This window comes from Gymnogyps californianus, chromosome 12, assembly GCF_018139145.2.
Source record: "Gymnogyps californianus isolate 813 chromosome 12, ASM1813914v2, whole genome shotgun sequence".
In the NCBI taxonomy this organism is placed as follows: Eukaryota; Metazoa; Chordata; class Aves; order Accipitriformes; family Cathartidae; genus Gymnogyps; species Gymnogyps californianus.
This window is the reverse complement of record NC_059482.1, coordinates 2,347,492-2,359,752: the sequence shown is the minus strand read 5'-3', so window position 1 is coordinate 2,359,752 and position 12,261 is coordinate 2,347,492. Positions and strand designations below refer to the sequence as shown.

Here is a 12,261-nt window from a genome sequence, read left to right as displayed (position 1 = left end):
TTCTTATTTAAGTGTTCTTTAATTGACAAGTACTGGCTTATAACTTTCTCCAACTTCTGATTTATAGTTCAGGCCCAGTTACAGTTAACTCCTCACTGTGGTTGTTCCTACCATTCTTCTTCTGCTTTTCTTTTGAAGCCATTATGTACTTCTGATACTGATTGATATAAATTGAGCCGATGACATCATTTCATAATTGAAGTGCAGGAGGTAGTATATTCATTTTCTTTTCCTTAGGACTTTTCCTCAACATTGCAATACTAGAACTTTTCTGTTCTTCTGTGTATAAAAGGCTCATGCCGTCGTCGCCTGTGCTTTTTTTTTTCCCATCCATATTTCTCCAACTTAATAGGATCCTGCAGTGTACGGTAAGAGCAGTGTTTTGTTGCCCTAGCAACAAGAGCCAAACTTTCAGATGTTATTTTGCTAGTATTTAAAAAAAAATCACTGCCAGTTATGATGTAAACATTTGCAGTTCCCCCCAAATGTCTTTTCTTTCTGGAATCAAAGTAAAATCACCGTTCTGAGGGGAAACTGATAAATTGTTTTAGACTTTTTTAAGCAAAATAACAGATGTGTGTGATTCTGGTAGATCCTCAGTGATCTGGTCTTACTGTTTTTAAGTGGCATATTTACTGCTAGCCTCATCGGAGGAGATGTACCCTCTCATCAGCACTCAGAGTCCAAATTCTAGTTTTAAGTTATTTATGAAAGGATTGAATGCTATTTCTGCTGAAATTGCCTGAAGACTTTAGCAGAATTTCATAGTAAATGCTGAAAGTACTTCAGCATTTATCTCGACCTTTTGTTTTAAGCATAACTAATCCCATCAGGAATTTGAGACGGGAGAATGGGACCAGGAGGGTGACATTTAAAGCCGTGTTTACATTTATCAGACTAGCAGGGACTTGTCACATAAAAATGTAAAGGAAGACAGTCCTTTAGGACTGAGTTATCCTCTCCCTCTTGGCTAGGTTATGTCACAACAAAAAATTTCCCACCGGCCAGATGCTGTGTGAGTCACCATTTATTATTCACTTGAATAACCTTTATCAGTGCTGGTCAGTCGGAGGGAGTCTGGGTCACTCGTGTATGACTTGTTTCTTGAGCTTTTGCACTCGGCAGCTACAGCTTAGTAAGATTTCTTTGACACTGTAGTATTTTTTCTCTGAACTGCCCAGCCATTTCTTAATAGCACTCAGTTGTATGTTGAATAAAACCCAAAAATAACATTCTGTTGGAAAAAAAACCGTTTAAGCCAAAGGCTTCTTTAGTATTGCTCAAAATAGTGAATTATCGTGGAGAGATTTAATTGTCCACTCTTGAAAAATCTTTCTTTGGGAAGTAGTTCCATCAATTTTACCGTACTTACTGCTAACAGTAAGACATTTCATCATAAAATGTTGCAATTGCATAGATCTGAATAATATTTACTGTTCTTAGATTGAATTAAAAGATTTTGCAAGCTGTAACAGAACGTCGAAGGCTGAGCTGAGCTGAAATGCTTAATTATATATTTCTGTCTTTTTTTCTTTCTTGCCAGAAGGTGATTGGGATATATGAAATAATTTTTGGTGGGTTGATTACTTGGCAGTCACATCTCCGTAGGCGTGCATGTAGCTCGTATGATGTAAAACATGGGTTCACCAGAAAAGAGATACAGAAAAGAGAATGATTAACCAGAGCCTTGCCTTCGGAGAAGGTGGGCACGAAATACCAAACCTACCGAATTTAGGGAACTCTGGCAGGTGCAGGTACATCAAACTACCTTTTGTGTAACAGCTGAAATTAAACTGTAGGTTACGGTTTGGGAAGTGCAACATCTGAAAAGAGCTGTCAGTTAACCACCGAGTTCTTTTGAGAAGTTTCCCTTGGTGGGTGATTTATTAAGAGTATCTTCATACAAAAGCTGAGTCAGATGTACGATACAGATTTCCTTACAAGCCTCATACTTCCAAATAACCTCTTTAATTTGATACAGTGAATTTAGATGAGGTAACTCTTCTTTCCATAACCAAGTAATTTTTACTGAAATTACAGCTGCAGTTGAACTGCCAATTAGTTATAATGAAGTTCTGCACGTGTGCTAGTTTAAAGTGTATTTTCGATGGAAGTCTGTGTTTTGTTTTGATGTATTTTACATCATTTCATAGGGCCTGAGCCCATCTCTACTTGGAGTCAAAGGAAGGACCCCACTTGGCTTCCGTGGGATGTGACCCCAAAGCATCTTGAGACAATACCTCTTCCTTTGCTTTGTTACCCGTTGATGCTGGTAGACACATTACTGTCTGTCTACTTGTGATATTGAGCTAAGATAAAATACTGCTGATGTAAATGTGGACTACTTACATATAGGATTTCATGTAGTCTCGTTAGTAATTAACTTCGCATCCCTTTCAGCCAGCGTAATAGTTTTAATTACACTGATTACCCTTTTGTGTTCAATACCAACCACTTCTCAAAGGAGCTGTTAGTCTGTTGAGGGACCCCCAGCTTGCCATGTGAGAGTACGTGTGTTGACCCAGGGAAAGTGTGAGATACTTTTAACAACTGCACCTTTGTCTTTAGGTGTTCATGTAAATTTAGGCAGGATGCATTTAACGTGGGAGAGAGATCGTGAGCCTCATGGGTTTTTCATACGTTATGTGTTTTCAAGTACTGTATGCGGGGGAAAAAATGGGTCAGATTGCTTATTTTAGTTGGACTGTGCTTAGGAAAGGGTCAGGGAGACAGTGATGGTGAGAGCAGGTGCTTTTTTAAAAAAAGACAACATGAGCTGTATTAATTTGGTCTTTTTCTGCGCCTTATGTTTCTCCAGCTTATTTACTAAGTTAGATGTGAACACTTTCCAAAGACCCCAGAATATTTATTTGTAAATTTATTTATTTTTACTAAAAAAAACCCCAAAACCAAAAACAGCTTGTACAGTGAATGTTAATAACGATCATGCACCTCTGTCACGCTTTCCCTTTTAAAACGTCATGCAGTTCTGTGCATCTCATTTTTCTCTGCTCAGGGCCTATTACAGCATTTCACTGATGGCTGCTACTCTCCGTAAAACCATAGTGCTGGAAAGTATTGATGGCTTTACTGAATAGAGTTAGTCTTCAGAGGCAGAGGCTTGCTCCTGGGGCTTGCTGAGCCTTGCTCTCCCTGGGAATCACTGAAACGGAGATCTTAGGAAGCAAGGTGGTGTGTTGTGAAAGGGCTTTTGAAGATGCAGATGGTTTCAATACACTAAGCCACAATTTGCCATCACTTATCTGGCTCAATCCAACCGCAGTAGCCAGAAAGATGGACGTTTTTGTGAAGTTTGTTTAAGTAACCACAATAGCTGCAGTTTGTGTTCATACATTTCTCCAGGTTTTGTACAGGCGCATTAGGGGAATCTCAAAGTAGACATTACTGAGTAGATCTGTGCTGCGCTATATACTCGAAGTAAAAGCAGATGAGATGGTTTATTATTCGTTATGCAAGGGAATAATACTGCTGATAAAAACGTACTCTGGAATTATTCTTTTCATTTTTCCACACTTGGTAGAGCTGAAATCAGTTTCACTTTTCATGCCTTTTAGTTTGGGGAATTTAAAGGAGGTGCTCTCAGTTATATGACTCTGTAGGGGTGTTAGTTAATGAAGTTTTGACAGATTTAAGGTCACATTTTGCATGGTTCAATTCAGCACACTTAGAAATACACAGCAGGGAGAGTTCCTCTCTCTGTGAACTGCTATACATTAGACTTTTATATATGCTGAATTTATTTTTGTATTGGCACATTTTATGTAGGAAATAAATAGCAAATTTAGGTACAGGTTGTTGTTGGAGTAAAGAATGACTCTAAGTAAAGCTTTATCAACTAGATCATTAACTTCAGAACGATAACCTAATCTTTAAGAGCAGTGGATCCTTTTTATATTGTTTCCAGTTACCTTAGATCAAACATACTTTTATTTTAAAAGAAACATATTGGGACGTTAATGGGAATATAGTACCTTAACGTTACCAAAGCTCTTGCAGTGTAATTTTCTGCAAAACCCTTATCATACAACACTGCAATATTTGAGGACAGGTGAGTGGAGCAATTCGATTTTGGGTGGTGGAAACTGCCAACAGGATACATGATTTGGGGACTCCGACTTTGGTAGTCGCTTCATTACCACTGGGTCTCTCAGAACCCCCCCCCCCTTTTTTTTTTCCCCCCTTCTCTTTTCTTCTCTGTGTAGCCCAGTCCATACCTGGTATCTTGCTCAAGTGGAAAGGGGACATCATAGCCGAATCTTTTCTTTGGCATCAGTTGTCTGGGCACAGACGTTATGAGGAGTGCATTTTTAATTCAATAAAGATGCCCAGTTTAGAGGAAGTGTTTAGAAGGTAATTAGTAAAGAATTAAAACATGTTAGCGTAGTTAATGTGAATCAGCATTATTTTATTAAAAATGGGCTTGTTTATGTGAGCTTGATTGACAGTATACTTATTTGCTTTATATTTCCAACATGCTGTTCCAATCACTTGAAAATGTAGCCCTATAGCAAATGATTGAAGCCAGTGTTAAATTTATTCAAAAGAATTTAGCTGATATATTGCAAAAAGTAATTTTAAGCCTTCCAATTTGTCTTTTCTGGTGTTTTCCCACAAATATCTTTGACTAATGCTATTCAGTATTTTAATCAACGATATGAAAGAAAATGAATAATTAGTGATATGTAAATGGCAGTGTAATTAAATGCTAAGTAATGAAAGTAACAGGTCATTTTTACACTCTGACCTAGATTACTAGATATGATTGACTCAACCTGCCTTTTAATAAAGCTAGATGCAAAGTAATGTATTTTTCTAAGAACAAATATTCCAGAACTATTTTTTTATACTGGTGAATGTTTGGTGGCCTGCCTGATAGGATAAAATATTGTCTTTCACTTCCCAAACCTTTTCCTGCAGGGAGTAATGAGAAGACACAGAAGATGGGGGAGTATGTTAGATGCTCCATGCTATTCTGTCACTTGAAGTATTTAAAATAAAGATGGGGTGGCCTCTAAAAGAGATGTTATACTTCAAAAAGCAGCTATGGTTTTCATGGAAATTGCTTTGTGTAAGGGTCTTTAATTTATGCCATCTAAGACAAAATAGACGGTGATCAACCCTTTGTAACAGTAAAACAGAAAAACCTGTGAATTTCTGGAAACTCTCTGGTGGCTGGATATGAAACACATTATTGGAGTACACATTACAGCCTAGAGGCTTTTTTCTCTTGTGGTGGTGCTGGTAATAATGAAATGATAATCAGAACAAGTTCAGCTTGAAAAATAGGAAATTAATATATGTAATTATTTTGGAAAAAATGTGAGTGGTATATATATTTTGGCTTTTTCCTTTACTTTAGTGTGATCTTAGTAGTTTGAAGTTGGACATCCAGCAGCCATAAAAATGCACCTTAAAAAGAAGAGTGGCCTCATATTTTGGAGGCTTCTGCTTAAAAAGGGATTGCCAATAAGTGATCTAAAGGACGGGTTACATCTTCCATGTGCTTGCTCGCACCTCTGGATGCTTCTCATCACTAGTTACTGAGAGAGAAAAGCTGCAGATATTCTCTGCAACACTGTGAGCCATCTGTCTTCCTTATCTTTTTGGAAGAGGAACTTCCAGTCTTTTATTGCTGTTATAGTTTGAAAAGTTTGGAAGATAAAACTTAGTCCTTAAAACTGTCTTGTAATTCTATCAAAATACTTATTGCTTAATTTTAAATACAATGTAGAAAGTATGCAGCAATATGTAGTGATCTTTGGTCCATATTGTCAGCTGTGTATTTGTTCTGAAGAATTACAGGTTGAATGTGAATTTATTTCTCTGGAAAGATAACACATCATCAGGCTATATGCATTCTTACTTTATGTACATATGGGATAGATAAATGTAGCGTAAGGGTTACAGTGGTTTTCAATGAATACTGCTTAATCTTAGCATGAAGAGGACTGCTTCTTCGAGAACAGCTAGGTCAGTCTGGCCTTTGCTGCCACTCCTTTTTGTCACATTAATACTTTAATTTTATTGGAACTGGGCTGTAAAATCACCAAAATAACTTTCTATCAGCCACATCCGATACGAGGTTTTCAATACACTTGACCTTGGTTAAATTGAACCGATGGCTTAAAGAGGAAGGAGTGTAAAGTGGATCATGTTACCGATTTTCCTTTATACTTCAGTGTCCTCCATACTGGACTTGTCTCCTAGTGTTGGGTCTTGCTCTGCTTCATCAAGTGAAATTAAGAACTACAAAAGGCAATCTTATGGAAGAAAATCGTGATTTTGTTCAGAGCTCCATTCATTTGGCATTCAGCATTGCCTGTTCCAGATACCTTAGTAAATGCCAAGGTGACGGAGACCTTGATTAGTCTAAGCCTCTGATGTTTTCAAGGAACTCATTAATTTCTGATACTAAAAAGTTTTGAGTTCTGCACCTAAATATAGAGTCTAGTTGCCCCAGGTAAACTCATCTATAAGCCTGTAAATTCACTAAATAAATGTTTTGTTGGCACTAAATACAGTGAATGTTTTTAGTCTTAAGGCTCCATGAAGAAAACGTAAAGACTGAAAAGAATCAGCTAGAGACAGTTATCTTTTTTAAGTGAACATGCTTATCAGCAGAGCTTCTTATCATTTGAAGGAGCTGTGTTTGCTCTTTGAATGTATTCATGTAGTTTTGCCATCAATGATGAATGGCAGTGTAGGAGGATGATAGGCAGGTATTTTCTTAATTTTTTGTTTTCCAGGAATCATCTAAACTCACAACAATCCTTACACTTTTGGGCCCAAACTGTCCTTTTTGTCAGTGTTTTAGCCAGAGCACGTCACTGAAATCTTTCCTTTTTGCTATGCACAACTCATTTTTGTGCAACATTTGCTGAAATGGTACTTGCTGGCTGTGTGTGTTACAGGATTTTCAGATGTGAACCTTCTATAAACAACCACTCTTTCAGTGATTCAAAACCTCATTTTTTTAAAGAAATGTCATCTTTTATTGCATTCCTGCAGTAGAAATGGGAAGAAACGATGGAAAAAAGACACTAAAATCCCAATGTGTCTTGGTTTTGAGCTTTTTATAGGTAGGCAAACATATGTGCTTGCCTAGATTAATAAAAAAAAGCTCACAACAACAGTAGCAAGAAGGTGTTTTAGAAGGCTCAATCTGGCAAGGACCAGACTGAGGAATGGGCCTTTTTGGTAAACAAACTTCAGCTGTCCCAGAACAGTTACCTATTTTTTTGGAGGTTGGAGTCTAGAGAAAAGTTTTAAGTTATGGGCTTCTAGAAGAATAATTCTCAGTGATAAGTAAAATCAGCAGAGGATGTGATATGAATTGAACCACGGTTGGAAACTGTGCTTGAATAATTTTGGAAGAAACAGAAGGAATGAGCAACAAGCTTTATTACATTTTAATCTTTTTTTTTTTTATTATTTCCTACCCTGACAGTTGAATGTTAAATGGGAACTATTAGTTATGGACTAAAATGGTCTTTAAATGGAAAGGAAGGGAGCAGAGAAAGTAGCTGGTTTTCATTATTGATACTAATTTTATTATTACATTTTATATGGCAAGCATCTCACTGCAGAAGGGACGAAAAATAGAAATCCAGGACCTTCAGGCTTAATAGCTTGCATGTCCCAAATCCTCAAGACTTTGAAGAGAGAATGCTAGAGGAAAAAAGGTGGAGAGGGGAGGAAAAAAAAACGGTGGTGGGATACCACTGCAAGGGTCTGTGCTGCTGCTACAATTCTGATCAGGGAGCTTGCATTTGTGTCAATGTTGCTGTAAGGAGGGACAGAGAACGAACGTATGGGCACAGTATGCTTTGAGTGGGTAGGAGGGAGCTGTCTGTCCCGTAGCTCATTTCGTCAAATCTGTCAGCTCTTGTATCTCTCATTGAAAGCTTGTAGAGCTTTAAGGAAAATAAATGTTTGGTCACAGAGACTGTGGTTCTGTATTCACGAACAATGCCAAGAGTTCACACTTCATTTTAAACATCCGAACAAAATACTTTTCCTTCTGGTATTTCTAGAACCATTTAAAATAAAAACTAATAGAAATGCATTTATATTTCTGTCTGAAGGTGTTAGAGAACATTTTCTTATTCTGAAAGGTGACGGGAACAGTGAGAGAAGGGGCTCTTTCATGCTTGCTTTTTAATTTAGCCAAGTTGTCTTCACCACAGTCACCATGCAATGTGGTAATCTTTGAGGCAACAAGGTTTGGGACATGAAGGCTTGCAAAGATCGGGCCAGGTCACAAAATGTGCTTGAGAGCATTGGTAGCTTCGAAGCATTCTCAAAGACATACATCTCAAAGATATTCTCAAATATCTTATAGACATTTCCTAAAGTATTCTGATTTTTCTTGATAAACATTTTTCACTAGGTTTTCTATTTGGGGAAAAGCATGTATTTGTGGTTGTAACTGCAAGCTGAAAGAACAGAGGAATTTAGCAAGCTGCTCTGTTCCAGCTGTGCAATTGCTTATGCTTGCAGTGGAAATAATTGTGCAATGTAAAGAGTGGGCTCCAGCTCCGTGAGAGCTAAAGGTCTTGTCACTGTCAAGACAACTTTTTACCGCTGACAGCAAGCAATAATAGATGACCAAATGTACTTTTTCTGAATACTCCACTGAATTATTTTAAAAAAAACATTTTTTGGTCTGCTTCTTAATTTTAAAGGCACTCTTTTTTAGGATTGTTTTCAGCCTTGACTTGCACTCTCACTAGCCTGAGTTAGCTTGAGTGACATTCCATGTCAGATACTTCTGTGCTTTTGTGCCTAAGTGAAAGGGAAGGGTGACTTCAAGCTTCTTGTTCTGTGTGTGTGTCTGTGTCTGTGTGTGTAGAGCATGAATTAATCCATTTTGTTAGAGGTGAAATTTATTATTTTTGAGTTTAACCATATTCTGTTACCTGTTTTGGACCAGTAAGGCAGGATGTTAGAGAAGCCCAGTGGAATTAGGAAGAGAAGTTGATTTTCAGGGTGGATTGTTTATTTTTCTGGTACAATTCCTCTATTTTAAGGTCAAGTGCAGATAAGAATTACAAAGTTAAAGTGTTGGTTTGGAAGTCAAGCGAGCAGCCAAAGAAAAGCCATATACTTGCACCTGCCCCATTTGCGAAAGGCTCTGCTACCCAGCTTCTCCACGAATCCCGTGTTACGTAAAGCCGTTGATCCCTTTATGTCTTTAATTTTTGCAGCCTCACTATAGTTTCATATAAAACTTGGGACACTTACAAACAGAACAAAACTATTAGGTGAGGCGGATTGAAATTATAGGGCTGAAGTTAAATCCTGTTTTTATCTGGGGAAGCATGGTCATACTGATTAGAGAGTCTGTTCAATGCACTTGCATCCACTCTCCGGACTCTGTCCTTTGTTATGTTTGTTTGTGTCTGTCTGTCTTTCTGTCAACATGTATTTTGAGATAATTTCTTCCCCTGGGACCTTTCTCCTCTCTGTTAAAGGAAATGGGGATATCTGTTTTTATAAGGCACTATGAATACTGTGGAAGAAAAAGGTTTTGCAAATGCAAGCAGAATCCAAGGACCATAACCAAACTTGCCACTCTATTTGCCCAAGTTGGGCTTTTTCTGAACAAAATATTTATCAGTTCTGCTGTATGTGAGAAGTAGAAAGGGAGACATCAGTCATAGTTCTTCAGCGTAACAAACTTCTAGCATATATTTAAGGTAAGACAGAAATATGATAAATTTATCATAATCTCCAGTAAAATGGAGAAAATTACATTTTCTCCGCCTAGAGAAAATGTAATTTATTGCTGTTTTTAATGTCAGTTCAGTTGGATTTTCCTATCTGGATACACCTGAGATCATGATAAATCATGTTGTTTTAGGAATACAGTGTGATTAGTTAAGTAGTATCTTTAGTAAGCTGCAGGTCACCATCGTGTCACATTTGACAGAGGTGTTCAGACATACGAAGTGGGATCAAATGTTCCAGGCTGAGCCTAAGATTGGGTTGATCGTCTCTTTGGCTCAGCAGATTAAACACAAGGTTCTATGCCATTGAGACTACAGAAACAGCTTTATTTCCAAATCCCTTTTTAAAAAAAAAAAAAAAGAGGTAAAGATGACAATTCTCCCCTTCTACTCTCATCCATTTGTATCTTAATTTCAGAAGCTGTACAGTAACTCAAATAGAAACTGCAAAATAATAATTTTGTTCAGAGGGCTGTATATAAACTCTGCAGATATTAAGAAGAGCTTGTTGCTCGTTCCTTCATTTAAAGTTCAGTCAGATGGTTTAATTTAAGACTGGGATCTTTTCCCTGTTCTTGCTTTTATTCTCGTTTGTTCAGTGACTGATTATATAGCCAGTTATGCCACAATAACAAGCTAGGCAGTATTTAATGAAATCTAAGACAGCTATTAATGTTAGCATGTAATAAGTGGAAAACATTAAGAAGTCTTTTCAGCATTAGATTGTTCTTCTTTTTGTTTTCAAAGTCCAGGCAGATTCTTTTTTTTTTTTTTTTTTTTTAAGTGATTTTAAACACATCCTAAGTAGACTGTGCATGATGGACAAATGGATAAAGAGAAGCCTGAAGAAGCGAAATCGTTCTTAGTTTTGAAAAATGGCCTTTTCCTGGCTTCCAAGCATCCTAGCATGTTTTCTAGCTATAGGGAAAAATACAAAGACGGCAATTGGTAGTGCATAAACGTATCAGTGCGACATTCAATTTAGAGCCAATCACCTGGTTTGCAAAACCCACAGAGTTTGGCATAACGCTAGTGGAGATGAATCTGCCTTGCTTGGCCACTCGCCTTCCATTATTGAATACTGAAGCCTGGAGTCCTTGGCGTCTGCACAAACAGGACATGACAAAGAAGGAAAACCTATACTAATTGCGATTTTTATAATGTTTGAGGTCTTATCTCTCCAGTTTAGCAATCTGATTTTTTCAAACTATACAACTGGAAACCAAGCACAGTGTGTACGTAGCTATCGCTGCTATAGTCTTGAATTGGGATTGGAGCACGTTTAAGCTTAACTGAGTTGGTTTTAACCTGGCTAGTTGGGGGGAATGGAGCAGCAGCAATCAATCTATGGCCTTGTCAATGGAAACTCAAATACCTGGGTTTGTCAACCCCTGCTGATGTTGGCATGTTGTCCATTTTACCTCTCTGAAAACTAGCTCAACTTCATCATTGCATCCTATAAAAATGCTTCCCATTTCTTTGTGAATGAAAGCTTAATTAAAAATAGTTTATCCAGCAGGAAGACATAGGAGAAGCACGTAACCATTTGCATGAAACCAACAGGGAAGTGTAATTTGGCAGCAAAAAGTATTTTATGCAAGTATTGCTGGGGTTGTTTTTTTTGTAGGGAGGATGGTAAAGGTAGATCACTAGGAATCTAATAGGTTTGGTAGAAGATAACGTATAACAGAGTTATTTGGTCTTCTCCAGAGTGTGTGCTATAAAAGAGAGTTCTTATGAAGTGCACTGGAAGGTGTGCAGTTGAGAACATACAATAAAACAGAGAAGCTGGTACTGTTACAAGTTTTAGGCTTCTTTGTGGTAAAACAGTTTGTATGTGAGAGTGATGGGCTTGTTCCGTCGCTCACAGTCGTTCTGAAGTTTGTAGTTCAGAAATAAATGAGAAAAATACATTTAAGACCTGCAGATAATCAATAGGACAGACTGTGATGTGGTTCCGACAGTATGTATCATATAGTTCCAAAACAAATACCGTAGGATGAGAGAATTTTGCTTACTCTTGTAAAAACAAAATGTAGCATCCTTTTGCAGATTGATGCTGACTGTATCTCAGAACACCCAAGATCCCTGGAAAATCCTGACAACACCCCTAAAGGTCATTTATGGAGGTGACCCCTTTTTGCCTCCCACACTCCCTAGAGAAATTCTGGTCTACCCACTCCTTCATGGCCACCCACCCGCAGATCAGCTGAGAAATCATACTTTGTTAAGAAAAACCTTCGTTAAGAATGTTATTGTTGTTCTTTGTTCTCTTTCCTTCATTTGAAAGATGTCTTTTGTTCGCTGCGGTTCAAACACCAGAGTTTAAAAATACATCATTCGCGGCATATAGAAATTAAAACTGAATATGTATATTTTAGCTGAAATTAAAAAATTAGATTGGGGACTTGTCATTGTTTACATACATGTATTTTATTCTGACTTGTGTTTCAAGAAGTAAATTAAAATTAGTCCAATCATAAAAACATTTTTAAGCAAGCACTTTCAGATG

General features: G+C 37.5%; 1 protein-coding gene across 2 annotated transcripts in view; it reads left to right on the top strand.

The window, feature by feature from the left end:
- Nucleotides 1–12,261, top strand: part of BANP (BTG3 associated nuclear protein) — a 153,990-nt gene that overhangs the window by 135,778 nt on the left and 5,951 nt on the right. The window lies entirely within an intron of this gene.